The following is a 21,426-nucleotide window of genomic DNA, read 5'->3' as shown; positions in this document are numbered from 1 at the left end:
GGTGTAACAGAGGCAGGAGGTACTATTATTTTACCTGCAGTGTAGAGACTTTGAATCAGTGCACGGTGCCTATGGTGGTGATTTCACATCTAACCCCTGCTAGAGAGGAACACCTGGTGCAGTCTAACAAGCGTTAATCTATGAATAAGCATGTCACCTCATGGTGGGTGAGGGTTCTCATCCTAAACAAAAACAATTGTTAATACTAGTGAGACTGAAGTACAAATAAATATACATCACATGGTTTTGAGTTTTTAGTTCTTCTGCGTTCTGTGTGTATTGGCAGTTTAACAAACACCATTAAACACAGATTAACATGGCTTGAAGGGTTAAGACACAGCCTCTTTATACTTAACCAGCACGTAGATTGATCCTTTTACACCAGGTTAGGATTATGGGGCTGAGTCTTGGTCAGATTAGAAAACTAGCCTCCAGGGAGCATTGCATGGCCCTCTTCTCCATCAGGCCTCATGGGCCTGCTCTATCTTGATCCAGTGTGTGGGCCTTCCACCCTACAGAAGGCCTCCTTGATGACAACGTCTTCCATTCCCCCCTGCATATCTCTGGATGCAGGGTCTACCTAAAGCTATTGCTCTGCAGCTGTGAGGAGTATTATGTAGAGGATTGCAATGGCAGAGAAACTGACGCAAAGGGAGCAGGTTCACAAGATTAGCTCTGCTAACATAGGAAGGGGCATAAGAAAGCAGCTCAGGTCTCAACAGAAGTTCATTTAACACTAGTCAAGCATACCCCGGGACGATCCATTAATGCATTACACACAGATCTTAATCAAGTTACACAGAACATTGCAGTTACTGTAAAAGAAGTGGATCAACAACCAGCGAAAACTGGTAAAGTGAGTGTACTTGAAAACTGTGCCTTATAATTAATGTTGGATTAGCCAAGATAGCCACTTTCAAGAGCTTTCAATAACTGTTCTATCATGATGATGGTAAAGCTTTTTTAAACCAAGTACAACCAAAGGCCCCAAAAGTGAGCATGAAGGCTGTCCCTAAGAAACTTAGGGCCATATGTACGAACACTTTTTCCCATAGACACAGAATGGGTAAAAACCTTTGCTACATCTAGCCCGTAATGAAGGACACTTTTAGTAGAACATTGATGGTGGAGCTAAATTCCCTGTAAAGGAGAGATATAATATTATGGACAGCAATATGAAACAAGCACTGGCTAAGAAGCAACGTCTTGTTTTACAGCAATATGGGAGCTGGGATCTTTTGCTGTGCAGACTGTCTTAGCAGAGCTAAGCTGTATCCTCAAGAAAGCTGTGGAAATGAGTCAGGTGATTAGGGTTCCTTTGTAAATAGTAAACATCGGATGTATACATAGCAAAGTATTGCATAGTACATAGGTTTGATCTAATGGCCATCATTTTCATTGTATTTTTTAGCAAGCCTAAGTGTGCACACGTCATTACCTTGTGAACAAAAAAGGTTGTGAATTCAACAGTATACTTCAATGAAAGCAAAGTAGAAAGAATGAACTTACAGAAAACCGCTTATCTTTATTATCCCCTTCGCTGCCAGGCCTTTTCCCCCTCCTGTGCCGAGCCTTTTTTTTTCTATTTGGGGCAGTTCACGCTTAGGCCCTCATAACATTTTGTTCACATAAGCTACCCATGCCAAGTTTGCGTCCTTTTTTTCCAACATCCTAGGGATTCTAGAGGTACCCAGACTTTGTGGGTTCCCCAGAAGGAGGCCAAGAAATTACCCAAAATACAGTGAAAAATTGTTTTTTTTCAAACAAATTGGAAAAAGGGGCTGCAGAAGAAGGCTTGTGTTTTTTTCCCTGAAAATGACATCAACAAAGGGTTTGCGGTGCTAAAATCACCAGCTTCCCAGCTTTTAGGAACAGGCAGACTTGAATCAGAAAACCCAATTTTTCAACACAATTTTGCCATTTTACTGGGACATACCCCATTTTTACGATTTTTTGTGCTTTCAGCCTCCTTCCAGTCAGTGACAGAAATGGGCATGAAACCACTGCTGGATCCCAGAAACCGAAACATTTCTGAAAAGTAGACAACATTCTGAATTCAGCAAGGGGTAATTTGTGTAGATCCTACAAGGGTTTCCTACAAAAAATAATAACTGAAAAAAATAAATATTGAAATTGAGGTGAAAAAATCTGCAATTTTTCTCTACGTTTTACTCGTAACTTTTTCCTGCAATGTCAGATTTTTTAAAGCAATATACCGTTATGTTTGCTGGACTCTTCTGGTTGCGGGGATGTATAGGGCTTGTAGGTTCATCAAGAACTCTAGTTACCCAGAGCCAATAAATGACCTGCACCCTGCCTTGGGTTTTCATTCTATACCGGGTATACAGCAATTCATTTGGTGAAATATAAAGAGTAAAAAATAGCTATCAAGAAAACCTTTTTTTTTTTTTTTTTTTTTTTTAATCTTTATTTCGGCCAATTTGGCCATAAAAGATGTACACAAAAAACACACATATGAACATGTAAAACCATCAAGGAAAAGTAAACAGGAAACACATCAGATAAAAGACCATACAATTAAAATAAAAACTTAAAGTTAGATAGGAGCCTGCAACTTTAAAATACGGGTACGAATATGCCAGACATTGGTAAGGAATTTGGCTAGTGCAAACACAATTGGACCTGAAACATCAGTTTTTAAAATTCTGTACACCGGGAGGTACTCCCTAAAACCAAGGTTTCTAATAAGTGGTAGGAGCCAATATTTCCTGGCGGCCTTGTAAGTTGGACAAAACAAGACCACATGCAGATCGCTTTCCTCTGCTCCCACACATGTCGGACATAGCTTGGTAGATGGCAGTGTTGACCAGGAGCAGGTGTAAGATCGCAGAGGCAATGTGCCATATCTCCATTGGAGGAATAGCTTCCTGGCCAGCACAGGAGACATAGCATCCAGAACCCTCTCCAAGCGGTATGAGTCCTTGCTTTGCGCGAATACAGATGTTAATGACCCCTCGTTCTTGCAGTCTAGGGCCATAGCTAATTTCTGCTCGTGGTAAGCACTGACCAAAGCTCTTCGTGGGATCCTTAGTGAGGCGTTAGCTGGATCCGACCACAGGTCAGGGAGGCCCAATCCCATACAGGACTTTTTTATATATTTTATCCACGGGATCTGTAGAGCTTTAGGGTGGGTTAAAAACTCCCTCAGTTCCGCCCTATAAGAAGAGAGTTCTTCGGTGCTCCATAGCCTTCGCCAGAAGACTATGGGTCTGAGACCTAATTCATCTGCTATTGGTCTCAGACCCAGATCCATCCTCAGGGGGAGGAGCGGAGTACTGGACGGGAGTGCTACTATCTGTCTAATGAAGTTGTTCTCAGTTATAGACAAACTGCAGGAAGCTGTGTGACCCCACAGTTCCGCCCCGTACATCAGAGCTCCTCTAGCCTGTGCCTTGTATATCTGGATAAGCGGCCCCAGCGGTCGATATGTAGAGCTTCTCATCAACCGAGCAATGCCGCCAGTGGTCTGCACTAATTTAAGATTAACCCTAGTCTGGTGAGTTCCCCAGGACATGGTTTCATTCAACGTTACACCTAGATATTCAAAGGTGGAGACTCTCTCTAAACGTGAAGCTCCCAGTAAGGGGTTCGGGCGTGATCTTGGGGTTGGGTTCATAACCATAAACTTGGTTTTGTTAGCATTGATTTCTAACCCCCTATCTGTGCAAAAAGCCACAAAAGAATCAAGGATCCTCTGTATCCCCATGGGGGTTTTGGACAGCAGCAGGGTGTCATCTGCAAACATGATTGCAGGCACCCTGCTGCCATTCAATTTTGGGGCATCAGTGTATTCAGTTCCATTGAGATGGGCGATTACCCCGTTGACGAAGAGGCAGAACAGGGTCGGTGCCAATACACAGCCCTGTCTAACCCCCCTGTCAACGGGGAATCTGTCCGTTAATTCCCCGTATTTCCCGCACCTGACCCGGGCATAGTTATTATGGTGCAATCTCTTTAAAATTATCAGGATGTCTGGGGGGACCCCCATCTCAGCCAGAACACTCCAGAGTTTCCCTCTGGGCACGAGGTCGAACGCAGCCCTCAGGTCCACAAATATAGTGTATAAACTACCCCCTTCCAATATTGCTGCCCTCCAATAGATAACGTTCAGACGAAAAACCTGGTCCACTGTAGAAACTCCCTTTCTAAATCCCGCCTGATACGGACTGAGGGCACCCGTTTCTTCCACCAGTCCTGAAGCCGATTCAGCAGTATCCTGCCAAACAGCTTCTGTGACACGTCAATTAGACTGATTGGTCTGTAGTTGGCTGGGAGCAGGGGCGAGCCCTTTTTAAATATAGGAACCACCTCTGCCCCCAGCCAAGTACTCGGAATTTCCATGCCACACAAAACTCCATTAAACACTGCAGCCAGATAGGGGGCCCAAACACCGGGCTCCTGCTTTAACAGGTCCCCGGGCAGGCCGTCCAATCCTGGCGCCTTTCCAGCTTTAAGTCCCATTAGTGCTACCTTCACCTCCCCCACTGTTATCAAATACACCCGCCATACTCTACCAGTCCAGTACCGAAATCAATCTCAGTTTCTCCCTGCTCGGAACTGTAGAGAGACTGGAAGTGTGCCTGCCACACCCCTGCTGCAATATTTGGTTCTATTGCCGAATGGAGGTTCCCCGACCCCCCGTTTACTACTCTCCGAAACATTCGGTGGTCTCTTGTTGCGAGGGAAGTGGTAAGCTCCTCCCACTGGTTCTCCTCCCATTCGGTTTTAGCATGGATGACCAGTTTTTTATAAGCCTGTCTACTTTCTCGCAGCTTCTCTCTATCTGTTCCCTCCTTGATGCATCTGAGGAGTTCTCCCTTTGCCTTCCTACAGACTGCATTGTACCATAAGGAGTTATGTTGTTGGATCCTCTTCTGAATCTGGACCCTGGTAAAGAGCTCAGAGGCCGCTCCCTTTATAAGGTCCTCATGAGCCTGGTATAATTTCTCATAGTGGACTATATTGCCCACATCGTTGGCTAGCTCTCCCACTTTTTTCAAAATGGGGATTAAACCTGCGTAGAGCTTCGAAAGTTTCACTTGGCTCGTAGCTAGTTTATCCCACCTGATTCTTCTCCTGTTATTGTCTAATAGTAGTTCAGGTTTGGACTCCCCCATGGTTGTTATGGAGGCCTTTGGCCCAGGATGGCTAAGATCGAGTTCAAGGGCGTTATGGTCACTATCCAGTCTCTCCACCACCCTAAAGTCCAGGATAGAAGACCAGTTCACTATCTGTACAAGAGCATAGTCCAAGCGGGACTCTCTTCCCACTCTGTTGTACGTGGTTTTGCTTGGTACATCAGACTTAATACGTCCATTGCAGGCTCTAATTCCATGCTTTAGGGTGAGAGCAGTAATCTGCAAAGCCACAGGCGTCCATGCCTTTGGGGAAGGTGCTACAACAGAGGGTACTGACCACCTGAACTCTTCTTCCATGGGAGATCCCTCTACGAGACCGACCAACGGCTCGAAATGGGAATTTAAATCCCCTCCCACTATGTAAGGGATATCTCTTGGCATTTCCGCTAAATATACTGAGAGCTCCTCTATAGTGGGGGATTCACGCGAAGCTCCCACTGGCCTGGAGTAAATATTTATCAGGGCAAGTTTTGCTAGGTTCGGCCAGGCTAATAAAACCACTAGGATATCATCTGATGGCACGGGTAGGCGTGAAGCCTGACATCCTAAGTGGGAAGCCACCCAAGTTGTGAGTCCACCAGAGGGGCGGCCCTTACCCTCCCACCTAGCCGAGATGGAAAATGACTCGTAACCTTGGTGGTTGTAATCTTCCCTTGCCCAAGTCTCTTGGAACATGCAAACATCCCCGGACTCAATGTAAGTTATCCAATCTTGGGTGCCCAGTTTGCTGGCTAAACCAGCCACATTCCACCAAATTAGTCTCATGTGCGCTGGAGAAGCCACAGAACAGATTGCAGGGATGGAGTGGGGGGAAGAGCCAGTACCAAAGCCAGAAACTACACCAATTACTCTAACAGGGTCATTTTCAGAAGTGGGTTCAGCCGGATCAGGCAGTTTACTGGGACCATTATCCGAGGTCACAGGATTTGAGTTCGGGTTTGGGGGCAGTCAGTCCACACCATCCAGACCATTCAGACAGTTAAAACGATTGTGGTCCAAAAAGGGAGTCTCCGAAGGTCGATAAACTGGACGTGGAGCATATCCCCTATGTCTAGATCTTCGTTCCACCCTTGTCCAGTTACCTTGTGACAAGTCATGGTGCAAGCGAATGGGAGGGAAAAAGAAAGAAACTGGCAAAGTCTGTATGGTAGAATCCAGTGATCTATTTGACCCAGCACAAATGTATAGTACTGTTCCAGGGTCTCGAAAAGACACAATGATACAGTCCCCTGCTATTGATTTCCCCGACTTCCCCAACCATGGTACCCTTCTTACCATAATGATCTCATTGTTGAGGTGAGCTGGAAGAGGTCTGTTCCAATTCAACCATTTAATGGTTTTCCTCTTGAGTGAGTGATAGTTCTCATTTTCACCCAATTCTAGAGAGGGAACACCAGCCAACACCACCATGAGGCTGTTAGCCTCTGGTGGTAAGTCGGGTCCTCGTGGTCTAGGGGCAGGCTTACCAGGGAGTATACGTTGGAGTGCTGGGCCATCTGTTTCTGATGGTAGGATGTTAGAGTTAGTAGGTAAAATTGGAACTGGGATAGCCATAGGTGGCTGTAAAAGAGGGGCGGCAGTGGTGCCCAAGGGAGGCCCCGTGTGGATCGGTGGGTTTTGTATATTGGGGAAGGTTCCTATTGGTAGATTGGACTCAGTGGTTCTACTCTGTTTGTTGTCCAAAATTTTCAGGGTGGTTAAAGTTGCCTCCAGAGTGGTCAGCCTGAATTCTATTTTCTGCAAGCTCTCGCTAATGGGCAACAAGAGTGATCTAATTAAGGATTCAATGCTCCCCAAAGAGCTACCGGGAAGTAATGTGTTAAGTGGGCTCTTCCCTTTGTCGCTAATGGAAGCAGTGGTAATAATATTAGTACCCTTGGGGGGAGTAGCCTTCTGCACATTAACTAAAGGCCTGTCCAACATAGGTACGGACTTGAGTGACTTTCCAAAATCAGAGTGGGGGATCTTTTTCTTCCCCTGACCACCCCTCATCTTCCTTCTGCGTTTATTTGGTGGTAGGTCATACACCTCTGCCACCACAGTTTGCTTTAGCTTATTAATCTTGGTTTTGGCTCTGGTGTGTGTTTGGGTGAATAAGTCAACTGCCGAACTACTGGCAACTAATAGTGGAGTGGTGTCCGTAGTTTGTTTGGGAGGTGGGCCAGAAATGGGAGAACTATCCCGGAGTAATAGGGGAACGTCTTCTTGGGATGAAAGATCCGGGCTGCCATTGAGGGAACCTTCCTCTTGGGAGATAGGATAGGGAGTTATGTCACTGAGGGGCCTATTTTTCATGTGTTCAATCGAGCGACGACGCTCTGTCCCACGCATCTCCAGAGAGGTTTCGATTCCCCCATCACCCTTTACCGATTTAAAGTAATTGTCCAGAGTCCCAGTGTTGGCTCCCCCCTCCTTCGCTGCTGTTCCACCTAGGGCTGATGATGGCATACCCAGAACCTTTTTCGCATACCAAGTAGGATCAAGGAAATGCAGGTGAAAGAGAGTGGGCCCAGCCCAGCCTCCTGCGTGCCCTGATGGCCACAGACGGTCCCGCCCTTGTCCCGGGCTTATCCCCGGGCGCTCCCGCGCGCTCCCGCGACGCGGAAGTAGCTGTTTGAATTTATAAGAGAAAAGTTAAGCTATGAGTGGGGAGAGCGGCCAGGTGACAGGAGGCGCGGGTTAACAGGACTGCTGGGAGACGTAGTCCTGTCCCGACGCTCGCAGCCCTGCACTCGCCCAGTCCCTCACTGAAACTGTCCGTAGGTTTTGCACAAGCGGATCTCACGCCGCAGCGGGACCCGCGAAGCGGGTTCCGCAAGAAGTAGAGGAGAGTCCAAAGGCAAACCAGCAGCAAACAGCAAGTCCGACGGTATCCCAGGGGAGTGGAGCTCAGAAGTGGTTTTTCAGGCTGTGAGTGGGGCGGGGCTTGCAGGGAGAGCGGCCAGGTGACAGGAGGCGCGGGTTAACAGGACTGCTGGGAGACGTAGTCCTGTCCCGACGCTCGCAGCCCCTGCACTCGCCCAGTCCCTCACTGAAACTGTCCGTAGGTTTTGCACAAGCGGCTCTCAAGCGGCTCTCACGCCGCAGCGGGACCCGCGAAGCAGAGGAGAGTCCAAAGGCAAACCAGCAGCAAACAGCAAGTCCGACGGTATCCCCTGGTTATGGTTTCCCAATTGCTTTTAGATGTGAGGCTTCAAGGAGCAGCCCCCCTCCTGCTCTGCCGTGCTCTTTCCACTGCTTCTGCACGCGCTAAAGTTTAGGTTTCCATCACATGTACGTCGCTTCAACTCACAAATCAGTAAACGCGTGAGCTACAGCACCTTATAACCCAGGGGACAAAGCAACTGCAGCGGCTCCCTCCTATAAGCTGCAAACGACAAAAGTATAAACATGAGAACTTTTTCATGTAAACAGCTTTTGTTTTCCGTGCCTTCGTATTCAACGAAGGGTACTCCCCTACAAGATGGCCGCCACACTTTCACCGAGCCAGCAAGCAGGGCGTGTTCGTGTCGTGGGGCTGGATGTCGTACCCGTAGAGGCGGAAGACTATGGCGGGTTTGAACAAGACCGTCAATAATCCCAAGCGCTTGAAGTGCCGCTGTGAGGTCAGGTAAAATTGAGAGAGCAAAAACTTCCCGGTACTCCGCTGTGGGGTAAGTCCACGTGTTGCCTCAAAGCGTGGAACGTAGCGCCTGGAGCACCAGAGCACCAGAGCACTTCTACGGCGAGAGCAGGGTCGCTGTTCCACTGTTCAGGGGAGCAGAGCGCACGGGGCGGAATTCGGGCCACTCAGCCTCCTTGTCTCCAGATCAGCAGAGACAGCACTTCAGACTCTGGCACTGTATTCTCTCACTCTTTCTCCTCACATCCCTCACCTCAGTTCGACCAGGATTGGGGACCTAAAGATTAAAGAATTACAGGTACTGTCGATGGAGCCCGAGAGCATCATGTCTCACATTTGTATTTCCAAAATGGGCACAAGATAAGGTGTTGAAGAGCAGTGGTTATTTGCCCATCTCTGAATTCTGTGACTTACAGGGCATTTCTCAAATAAATGTATTTTTTACACACTCTCTTATATTTGGAAGGAAACAATGTAGAGAAAGATAAGGGGCAATAACACTTGTTTTGCTATTCTATGTTCCCCCAAGTCTCCCGATACAAAATGATACCTCACTTGTGTGGGTAGGCCTAGCGCCCGCGACAGGAAATGCCCCAAAACACAACGTGGACACATCCCATTTTTTGACAGAAAACAGAGGTGTTTTTTGCAAAGTGCCTACCTGTAGATTTTGGCCTCTAGCTCAGCCGGCACCTAGGGAAACCTACCAAACCTGTGCATTTTTGAAAACTAGATACCTAGGGGAATCCAAGATAGGGTGGCTTGTGGGGCTCTGACCAGGTTCTGTTACCCAGAAACCTTTGCAAACCTCAAAATGTGGCTAAAAAAACACATTTTCCTCACATTTCGGTGACAGAAAGTTCTGGAATCTGAGAGGAGCCACAAATCTCCTTCCACCCAGCGTTCCTCCAAGTCTCCCGATAAAAATGGTACCTCACTTGTGTGGGTAGGCCTAGCGCCCACGAAAGGAAATGACCCAAAACACAACGTGGACACATCCCATTTTTTTACAGAAAACAGAGGTGTTTTTTGCAAAGTGCCTACCTGTAGATTTGGCCCCTAGCTCAGCCGGCACCTAGGAAAACCTACCAAACCAGCACATTTTTGAAAACTAGAGACCTAGGGGAATCCAGGATGGGGTGACTTGTGAGGCTCTGACCAGGTTCTGTTACCCAGAATCCCTTGCAAACCTCAAAATTTGGCTAAAAAAACACATTTTGGTGACAGAAAGTTCTGGAATCTTAGAGGAGCGACAAATTTCCTTCCACCCAGCGTTCCCCCAAGTCTCCCGATAAAAATGGTACCTCACTGGTGTTCGTAGGCCTAGCGCCCACGAAAGGAAATGGCCCAAAACACAACGTGGACACATCCCATTTTGTTTACAGAAAACAGAGGTGTTTTTTGCAAACCTACCAAACCTGTGCATTTTTTAAAACTAGAGACCTAGGGGAATCCAAGATGGGGTGACTTGTGGGGCTCTGACCAGGTTCTGTTACCCAGAATCCTTTGCAAACCTCATAATTTGGCTAAAGAAACACATTTTCCCCATATTTCGTTGACAGAAAGTTCTGGAATCTGAGAGGAGCAACAAATTTCCTTCTACCCAGTGTTCCCCCAAGTCTCCCGATAAAAATGATACCTCACTTGTGTGAGTAGGCCTAGCGCCCGCGACGGGAAATGCCCCAAAACACAACGTGGACACATCACATTTTTTCACAGAAAACAGAGCCTACCTGTGGATTTTGGCCTCTAGCTCAGCCGGCACCTGGGGAAACCTAGCAAACCAGCACATTTCTGAAAACTAGTCACCTAGGGGAATCCAAGAAGGGGTGACTTGTGGGGCTCTGACCAGGTTCTGTTACCCAGAATCCTTTGCAAACCTCAAAATTTGGCCAAAAAAACACTTTTTCCTCTCATTTCGGTGACAGAAAGTTCTGGAATCTGAGAGGAGCAACAAATTTCCTTCAACCCAGCATTCCCCCAAGTCTCCCGATAAAAATGATACCTCACTTGTGTGGGTAGGCCTAGCGCCCGTGACGAGAAATGCCCCAAAACACAACGTGGACACATCACATTTTTTCACAGAAAACAGTGCCCACCTGTGGATTTTGGCCTCTAGCTCAGCCGGCACCTGGGGAACCTAGCAAACCAGCACATTTCTGAAAACTAGTCACCTAGGGGAATCCAAGAAGGGGTGACTTATGGGGCTCTGACCAGGTTCTGTTAGCCAGAATCCTTTGCAAACCTCAAAATGTGGCCAAAAAAACACTTTTTCCTCTCATTTCGGTGACAGAAAGTTCTGGAATCTGAGAGGAGCCACAAATTTCCTTCCACCCAGCGTTCCCCTAAGTCTCCCGATAAAAATGGTACCTCACTTGTGTGGGTGGGCCTAGCGCCCACGAAAGGAAATGGCCCAAAACACAACGTGGACACATCACATTTTTTCACAGAAAACAGAGGTGTTTTTTGCAAAGTGCCTACCTGTGGATTTTGGTCTCTAGCTCAGCCGGACCCAGGGGGGTCAGAAATGGCCTAAAATAAATTTGCCCCCCAAAACCCCTCCCCCACACCCCCAGGGAGTGACCCTTGCTTACGGGGTCGCTCCCCTTGCGTGATGGCGCAAAAAAAAAGGATCCCCAGTGCCTAGTGGTTTCTGCCCCCCTTGGGGACAGATTCACCTAAAATCGGCCGATTTGCCCCCAAGGGGGGCAGAAATGGTCTTAATACAATTTGCCCCTCCAGGGGAGCGACCCTTGCCTAGGGGGTCGCTCCCCATCTCTAAAAAAAAAAAAAAAAAAACACAAAAAAATGAGCCCTGGCGCCTAGAGGTGTCTGCCCCCCCCGGGGGCAGATCGCCTAATAACAATAGGCCGATCTGCCCCCAGGGGGGGAAGAAATGGCCTAAAATATATGTGCCCCCCCCACCCCCTCCCCAGGGAGCGACCCTTGCCTACGGGGTCGCTCCCCTTGCCTGACGCCGCAAAAAAAAATATCCCTGGTGCCTAGTGGTTTCTGCCCCCCCATGGGGGGAGATTGACCTAAAATCGGCCGATCTGCCCCCAAAGCGGGCAGAAATGGTCTAAATACAATTTGCCCCTCCAGGGGAGCGACCCTTGCCTAAGGGGACGCTCCCCATCTGTAAAACAACAACAACAACAAAAAATCCCCGGTGCTTAGTGGTTTCTGCCCCCCTTGGGCGCAGATCGGCCTAATAAAAATAGGCTGATCTGCCCCCCTGGGGGGCAGAAATGGCCTAAAAGAAATTTCCCCCCCAGGGGTACGACCCTTGCCTAAGGGGTCGCTCCCCTTACGTGAAATTCACGAACAAAAAAAAAAACTCCCTGGTGTCTAGTGGTTTCTGTCCCCCTTGGGGGCAGATTGGCCTCATAAAAATAGGCCAATCTGCCCCCAAGGGGGGCAGAAATGGCCTAAATATAATTTAATATAATTTGCCCCCTATGGGAGCGAGCCTTGCCTAAGGGGTCGCTCCCCACCTCTAAAACAAAAAACAAAAAAAACTAAATTATCCCTGGTGCCTAGAGGTATTTAAAATAAAATGCCCCCCTGGGAGCGACCCTTGCCCAAGGGGTCGCTCCCTTATGTCAATTTCATTTTTAAAAAGACATCCCTGGTGTCTAGTGGGCGTTTCGACAGCCGGATTGCTTTCAATCCAGCTGGCAAAACTCAGAGAGAGACTTCAAAGGGAAGGAAATAACTTTCCTTCCCTTTGAAGCCTCTCTCGGCCTCCTCCACATGATCGGAAGAGAAATGCAAAGCATTTCTCTCCCGATCGTGCTGGAAGCTGAGCTGCCAGCGCGATGGGGGAGGCTCTGTGACAATCAGCGCGCGCTCGCGCGCTGACATCACAGAGGGGGGGGGGGTCGGGGTGGAAGGGGAAGGGCTTCCCCTTCCATCCCTGACTTGGGGGGGTTGGGGGGAAACCCCAAAGAGGGAGCGCTAACGCTCCCTCTGGGCTGTGTGCCCAGGACGTAATGGTTACGTCCTGGGCACAGCAGCCCTGTGCCGCAGGACGTAACCATTACATCCGCGGCACAGAAGGGGTTAAATCCTAAGGCATTCAACCAACATACACATCCTAAATAAAAAAGTAATGTCAGTAAATTAAATTCATCAAGCAGCACAGACTAGCTCTTGTCTAACAAAAGCACTACTTGATGGCCTATCACTAAAACCTACCGGAAATACAATGGATTAATGTCACCATGCAGAAAACGCAAGGAGCTTGATGGAAAATCTACCTGGGCAACAGCAAATCATGTAAACTGCATGAAAGTCAATGCCTGAAGAGGGCTGGCCCAAAGGTCATTGTTTCCCTCTGATACCTTATGATATTTTTTCAAAGAATTGAAGACATTAGGGCCCTCATTTCAACTTGCCGCCCGCCAATTTGAATCCGCCGCGCGGCCGCCAATGTGGCCACACTCCCGCGGTGGCTATTTGGAGATCCCCGCTGGGCTGGTGAGCAGAAACCTGGTTTCCGCCCGCCGGCCCAGCGGGGATCTCGGCCGCAACACGGGAGCTGACTCCAAATGGAGCTGGCGGTGTTGCAACAGTGCGACGGGTGCAGTTGCACCCATCGCGCTTTAGCAGACAGTGAAAAGCTTCATGGGGCCGTGCCAGGGGGCACCTGGGGAAACCTGCACAAAAGTTGCGGGAAACCGTTGGTCCCGGCAGTGCGACCGCGGCGCTTCCGCTGCGGTCGTAATGCCCGAGTATGTACTGCCAGCCTGTTGGCGGTACAAACTCCAAAACAGCCCTGGCGATCTTTGACCGCCAGGGTTGTAATGAGGGCCTAGGTGTTCCAGACTGCTAAACGTGTCTTTAGAGAGACCTACAAATTCTATGTCTTAGTTGAGAGCTACCTCCTGTTTTCCTAGATCTGAACCTATGCATTTTTGGCCCGGAAACAGGGTCTTCCAGGGTCAGGAAGGAGCTGGTGGAAGTGTGCTCATTGTACCAGTGATGCTTCCTGTAAAACTGAATGTAGACTTTTAGCCAAAACAGCTCATCCTCATAAGTCCAGTTTACTAAGTCTATTGCACAGAATCTAGTGGTGGTGTTAAAGACACTCTACAGTGCACAGTACTGTGAGGTTTTAGTGCGAGGCCTTAGGCAGAGGCGTGGGACTCTAACCTGAACTACACAGGTTTGTCACAAGTAAACAATTGTTTCGATAACACGGTTATGTTTGAACTTTCCCTGTTGATGCCTAATATAAATATTGAAACCTCAGAATCTAGCTGGCAAATACTGCAAATGAGTGAATGTGTTGCCCTTAAAACAGAATCCCACAGAAAAAGAATTACTCTTACTATGCTCTGGAAAATCTCACTTACAGTCCAATTCTGGTTAGAAAATCTCACTGACAACGGCATCTCATCCACATATGTCCCGTCCTCTGAACCATGAGCCTTCATCATTGACCAAAAACAACTATACTAAATATCTCAAAAATTGCAAAACCACCAAACTTCAGTTTAACCTACTCAGAAAATGTAAACTATAGTTACACCCCCAGACTCAAGGTCTGTGCTCAAGCCTAGAGTCTCTCACACCTAGATGGTGGCAATGCATTGCTAGCTGGTCTCCCAGCAATGTACTTTACCAGGGGTGGATTAGGAAAGAAAATAGAACAGGCACCAAAATAAAAGGGGACCATGTTTGCAAATTGGGGTATTTTCGGACTTGTAAAAACACCTGTATAAGTGTTTTGCAAGGTATGGAAGACTGCATACATTTGAGCTTGCTACAGTCATTGTATATTTTAAAATCAGGAAGTCAGTAGTGAAAACCGGCCCTGCAGACCATGCAACAGGTCCACAAACTGCCAAAAACCTTGACCCACTCACTAGCTTGTCAGACCAGCCATTCCGTTGCTGCCTGATTGCCCCATAGGCCAGTCCAACCCTGACCCTTAACACTCTGAAAGCAGTCCTCCAAGCTGATGCCTACCTTGTCAAAGATGCCAAGAAGTTAGACAATACTACTTCCATCAAGAAAGATCTCCACTGTCTTCTGCTTGAAGCCAGATTTTACTTCATAATGTCAGCATGGATCACAAAGTCCTACCTATCAGTTTATCCAGTTATTTGTAAGGTAAGTTCCCCCTTACAGGAGAGTAAAGAAATACTGGTAAACATTCTTAGGCTCTTTCAGTGTCCAGACTCTACGCAGCAATGTGGAGGAGACAGTCTTATTGAAGTGTAGAGATGGCATTCTTGATGGCCAACTCCCCTGCCAGACTTAGCAGAAATATGATGTTCTCCATCCTAGTGGATACTCCAGTAGAAAAAAACCTTGAAAGAGGAAGCCTGATTGATGAATTGATGGTATTTCTACAGGAGTTGCCTGGAAGAAGAATCCGCAGCCCAGTGTTGTGTAGCAGGGAAACTGTGGAGGAAGGCCTAGGAAACTGAATGCACACAGAATACTTGGGGCCCACAGGAGAATAGGCCTGACCAGTGCTGTGGTAAACCAGCCTTCCTCCTGAACCACTGTGTGTCCTCTGGTCCACAGAAGCCTGCCCAGTTCTTCCCCTCTTGGTTTACATGAAGGAGTATCATTGACGTAGCCAACAGAATTCACTCTTGTCAGTGTAGACATTCAGTTAATTGAAACTGCACTAGGAGCATGCCAAAATTCCTGCGGCACCACAGCCCTGAATTATGGTGAGTGGCTCCTGACACGTTCCTCTCATTCTTGTAATGATCACTTCGACTCTGTAGCAGTGCTTTAAATGGGTAGGCACTGTCCGGTACTGAGTACTTGCACTTCTTTAATATGAAGGGGAGAGTGGCTGCACTTCTCAGTGCTGCTGCAATACATTACAATGAATGAGTACTGGCACCTCTCAGGAGCAAACAGGCACTCTAAACAATGAGTACCTGCACTTCTGTCTTTCCATTTAAAGCTCTGCTTTGCAGGAGGGCTCTCTGAATTAGTTTCAGGCCGAGGGATTTTTGGTCTGGTGTGGCCCTTGCAAAAAGTCACATAGCAGTGCTGAGTTGTAACCAGGGATTGCTTTATCACTGGTGGCACCCTGTGCGACAGTCTTTTTTGGTGCCCCTCCCACCCCATGACTACCTGCTCAGATTCCCTCACTACTACCTGACAAATGTTCCCCTCATCTCTCCCTAGCCTCCCTTTCACATACATTAATTTGTTTTAAAGCACTTGTAATGGCTGGCTTTACTAATCCACTCAGCTATCCACATAAAATATAGTTTGGTTCGTTGCACCAGGCATATTAACTCTCTAAGCTACTTTATGGCGAGTAAAGCTGCCGCTAGACAGCAACATTAATCACAAGAGGTATATTGACATTTTAATTGCTTCCTGAAGGCTGGATGCACAAGGAAAGTTTCAGCAGCGGCAGCTCCTCAATTAGGGCGGAGGAGCGTTGCCTCCCGCACCAACAGCCGCAGCAGCTGCAAAACCTTTACAAGAAAACAATAATAAACCATGTTTTAAACCATGTTTATTATTGTTTTCTTGCAAAGGGGCGAGGCATTTGGGTGACGAGCAATGAATAACTGTGCTCAGTCTCAGGCCGGCTTAACACACATGCGCAGTAGGCTCTCTCCAGCCCAGCACTGTGTTGCTGGGCTGGAGAGTGCCTACACCGGCTTCCAGTCTGCCTGGTAGCGCCCTGGGCTTGAGCAGAGTCAGGATTGGTAGCAGGGCAGGCTTGGAGCCTGTACCTACAGCCTGGAGTGTTGACGAGGGAAAGAGGTAAGTTTTTATTTATTTATTTATTTTTATTAAATCTTCCCCCTATCTGCCCCCCCACGCGCCGCACCCGCCATGCCCCTTTAGAGGTCAGGGAGCTGTAACTGCTTTTTAGTAGGTTCTTTTGAATCGGATGTTTCATAAGTTATTGCTAAAGACAGCGCTCCCCTGAGGTCATCGCCCCCCAGTCCAGGTCAACACCTGGTGAGGCCGCACCGCCCTAAAGCTGGCCCTGGTTGCAACCCGTGAGGCAGCCCCCCTCCAGCATTGTTTCTCCAAGTACTTGGTGACCGCTCCTGCTCCCTACATCCGCTCAATGCATAAGCTTCCTCTGAGGTCTGAATGATGGTCAAGGCAGAAGTGCGAAGATGAGTTGAGCCACCAGAACTGTGGATTGCAGTAAAGTGTCTGCAGCAGGTGAACACTAACTGTAACTAATAAAACAAATGTACATGAGTACCGGCTTTCTTATTAAGTTCAGATATTCCTCAGAGAGGAGATAGGTCACCTAAGACTTGACTGTGCTAATACCCTTTTAATTACTGTTGAGAAAACCCGTGTATAGGACCTGATTGTTTACCTATATGCAGTAACTGCTTTTTATGTGTAGAGATTAACCCCTTCGCTGCCAGGCCTTTACCCCCCTCAGGTGCCAGGCCATTTTTGGACTATTTTGGGCAGTTCGCGCTTAGACCCTCATAATGTTTTGTCCAAATAAGCTACCCACGCCACATTTGCGTCCTTTCTTTCCAACATGCTAGGGATTCTGGAGGTAACCGGAGTTTGTGGGTTCCCCTGAAGGAGACCAAGAAATTAGCCAAAATACAGCAAAGGTTTCATTGTTTTCAAAAAAAGGGCTGCAGAAGAAGGCTTGTGGTTTTGTTCCCCGAAAATGGCATCAACAAAGGGTTTGCAGTGCTAAAATCACCATCTTCCAAGCTTTCAGGAACAGGCAGACTTAAATCAGAAAACCCAATTTTTCAACACCATTTTCGCATTTCATTGGGACATACCCCATTGTTATAATTTTTTGTGCTTTCAGCCTCCTTCCAGTTAGTGACAGAAATGGGTATGAAACTAATGCTGGATCCCGGAAAGCTAAACATTTCTGAAAAGTAGACAAAATTCTAAATTCAGCAAGGGGTCATTTGTGTAGATCCTACAAGGGTTTCCTACAGAAAATAACAACTGAAATGAAAAAATATTGAAATTGAGGTGAAAACAACAGCCATTTTTCTCCACGTTTTACTCTGTAACTTTTTCCTGTGATGTCAGATTGTTGAAAGCAATATACTGTTACGTCTGCTGGACTCTTCTGGTTGAGGGGATATATAGGGCTTGTAAGTTCATCAAGATCCCTAGCTACCCAGAGTCAATAAATGAGCTGCACCTTGCAATGGGTTTTCATTCTATACTGGGTATACAGCAATTCATTTGCTGATATATAAAGAGTTAAAAATAGGTATCAAGAAAACCTTTGTATTTCCAAAATAGGCACAAACTAAGGTGTTCAGAAGCAGTGGTTATTTGCACATCTCTGAATTCTGGGGTGCCCATACTAGCATGTGAATTACAGGGCATTTCTTAAATAGACGTCTTCTTTAAACACTGTCTTACATTTGGAGGGTAAAATGTAGAGAAAGAGGAGAAGCAATAACACTTGTTTTGCTATTCTGTCTTCCCCCAAGTCTCCCAATAAAAATGGTACCTCACTTGCGTGGGTAGGCCTAATGCTCGCTACAGGAAACGCAACATGGACACGTCACATTTTTACATTGAAATCTGACGTATTTTTTGCAAAGTGCCTAGCTGTAGAATTTGGCCTCTAGCTCAGCCGGCACCTAGGGAAACCTACCAAACCTGTGCATTTTCTAAAACTAGACACCTAGGGGAATCCAAGATGGGGTGACTTGTGGGGCTCTCACCAGGTTCTGTTACCGAGACTCCTGTGCAAACCTCACAATTTGGCTAAAGAAAACACTTTTCCCTCACATTTCGGTGACAGAAAGTTCTGGAATCTGAGAGCAGCCACAAATTTCTTTCCACCCAGCGCTCCCCCAAGTCTTCCGATAAAAATGATACCTGACTTGTGTGGGTAGGCCTAGTGCCCGTGACAGGAAATGCCCCAAAACACAATGTGGACACATCACATTTTCCCAAAGAAAACAGAGCTGTTTTTTGTAAAGTGCCTGCCTGTGGATTTTGGCCTCTAGCTCAGCCAGCACCTATGGAAACCTACCAAACCTGTACATTTTTGGAAACTAGACACCTAGGGGAATCCAAGATGGGGTGACTTGTGGGGCTCTTACCAGGTTCGGTTGCCCAGAAACCTTAAAAAACTGGCCAAAAAAACACTTTTTCCTCACATTTAGATGCCAGAAGGTTCTGGAGAGAGGAGCCACAAATTTCCTTCAACCCAGCGTTCCTCCAAGTCTCCCAGTAAAAATGATACCTCACTTGTGTGGGTAGGCCTAGAGCTCATGACAGGAAATGCCCTAAAACATAATGTGGACACATCAAAATTATCAAATACAAAACAAACTGTTTTTTGGTGGGGGGAGGCACCTGCGTTTTAGGTCCTGGGCTCAGTAGCCATAAAGGGAAAGCTACCAAACCCAAACATTTCTGAAAACTAGACACCCGAGGGAGTCCAGGGTGGTGTTACTTGCTTTGATCCCTCAGTGTTTTCTTACCCAGAATCCTTTGCAAACCTCAAAAACGGGCCAACAAAACACTTTTTACTCACATTTCAGTGACAGAAAGTTCTGGAACCTGAGAGGAGCCACAAATTTCCTTCCATCCTCCGTTCCCCAAGTCTCCCAATAAAAATGATACCTCACTTGTATGGGGGCCTAGGTGCCTGCAACAGAAAAAGGCCAAAAACCTGTAGAGATTGAGGGGACAGCAGAGCGAGTTGATAAGCACATATTTTTCTTTTATAAATCTTTAGGCTGACTCTGCTTTGGGAACCGACACAAGTGAGGTATCATTTTACTTGGGAGACTGAGGGGAATGCTGGGGAGTAGGAATTTTGTGCCGGAGCGGTGATCCTACAAAATAAAGTCAGGAAAATATGTTTTTTGAAGCAAATTTTGAGCATATTCATACAGTACATCCCAATCCACCCCACTACTATCCACCTCAATCCAACTCACTTTACCCCCACACCAATCCACATCACCCCACCCCAATCCACTCCACTTCAATCCTCCCAACCCACCTCAGTCTAAGCTGCCCCACTCTATTTTGCTCCTTCTAATAAAAAACAACCTGCCCCTCTCCAATCAAAAACAATATTCCCCGCTCCAATCCAAAACAATATTCCCCGCTCCAATCCAAAACAATATGCCCCACTCCAATCCAAAACAATATGCCCCACTCCAATCTGCCCCAATCCAAAACTATCTGCCCCTCTGTAATTTGCTGCACTCCAATCCAAAACAATCTGGCCCACTGCAATCCAAAACCCACTCCAATCTGCCCCACTCCCATCTGCCCCACTTCAATCCAAAACAATCTGCCCCACTCCAATGCGCCAGACTCCAGTCCGGCCCAGTCCAATAAAAAACTGTCCGTCTCCACCCCAATCCGCCCCACTCCAGTCCAAAACAATATGCCCCACTCCATTCCAAAACAATATGCCCCACTTCAATTCAAAACAATATGCGCTACTACAAAGTGACCCAATCCAAAACAATCTGCCCCAATCCAAAACAATCTGTCCCACTGCAATTTGCTGCACTCCAATCCAAAACAACCTGCCTCATTCCAATCTACCCCAAAACAATGCAAATCAGTCTGCTCCACTGCAATCCAAAACAATTTGCCCCACTCTAATCTGCCCCACTACCATCTGCCCCACTTAATTCCAAAACAATCTGTCCCACATGTATCTGCCCCACTCTAATGCGCCTCACTTCAGTCTGCCCAACTCCAATCAAAAACAGTTCGCCCCACTCTAATCTGCCCCACTACAATCCAAAACAATATGCTCCACTCCAATCCAATCAACCCCACCCCAATCCAATCCACCCCACTACATCCCACTTCACCCCACTCCAATCCACCCTAAAACAATCTGCCCCATTCCAATCCAAAACAATCTGCCGGCTCCAATCCAAAACAATCTGTCCCACCCCAATATGCCCCATTCCCATCCAAAACAATCTGCCCGACTGCAATCCAAAACAATCTGCCCCACTCCAATCTGCCCCCCTCCAATCCAAAACAACCTGCCCCACTCCAATCCAAAATAATCTGCCCCACTTTAATCCAAAGCAACCTTCCCCACTCAATACATTTTACCCTGCCCCACTCCAGTCTGCTCCATTCCAATCTTTCCCACTTGAATCCAAAACAACCTGCCCCACTACAATGCCAAACAACCCACTCCATTCCAAAACAATCTGCCCTACTCTAATCCAATCCTCCTCACCACAATCCAACCCACTTCAACCCAATTCACCCACTCCAATCCATGCCAGTCCAGTCCAGTGCACCCCAATCTAATCCACTCTACCCAATCCACCTCACCCCATTTTAAACCACTCCAATCCACCTCACTCCACTTCAGTCCACCACACTGTACCCTAATCCATCCCACTCCATCCCAGTTCAGTCCACTGCACTCCAATCCAATTCATCCAGCCTACCGCTTTCCAACACAATCCACTCCAATCCACCCCAGCCCAATCCACCTCACCCTACCCCAGTTCAGTCCATCCCACTCCAATCCAATCTATCTACCCCACCACACTCCAATCCACCCCACCCCCATGCAATCCACCCAATCCTATCCACCGCAATCCTAACACACCCCACCACAATCCAATTTACCCCACTGCAATCCACCCTACACCACCCCATCCCAATCCAGTCGACCCCACTCCAATCCCA

Source organism: Pleurodeles waltl, chromosome 3_1, assembly GCF_031143425.1.
Source record: "Pleurodeles waltl isolate 20211129_DDA chromosome 3_1, aPleWal1.hap1.20221129, whole genome shotgun sequence".
NCBI lineage: Eukaryota > Metazoa > Chordata > Amphibia > Caudata > Salamandridae > Pleurodeles > Pleurodeles waltl.
The sequence above is the reverse complement of the archived record's forward strand: the minus strand, read 5'-3'. Positions refer to the sequence as shown.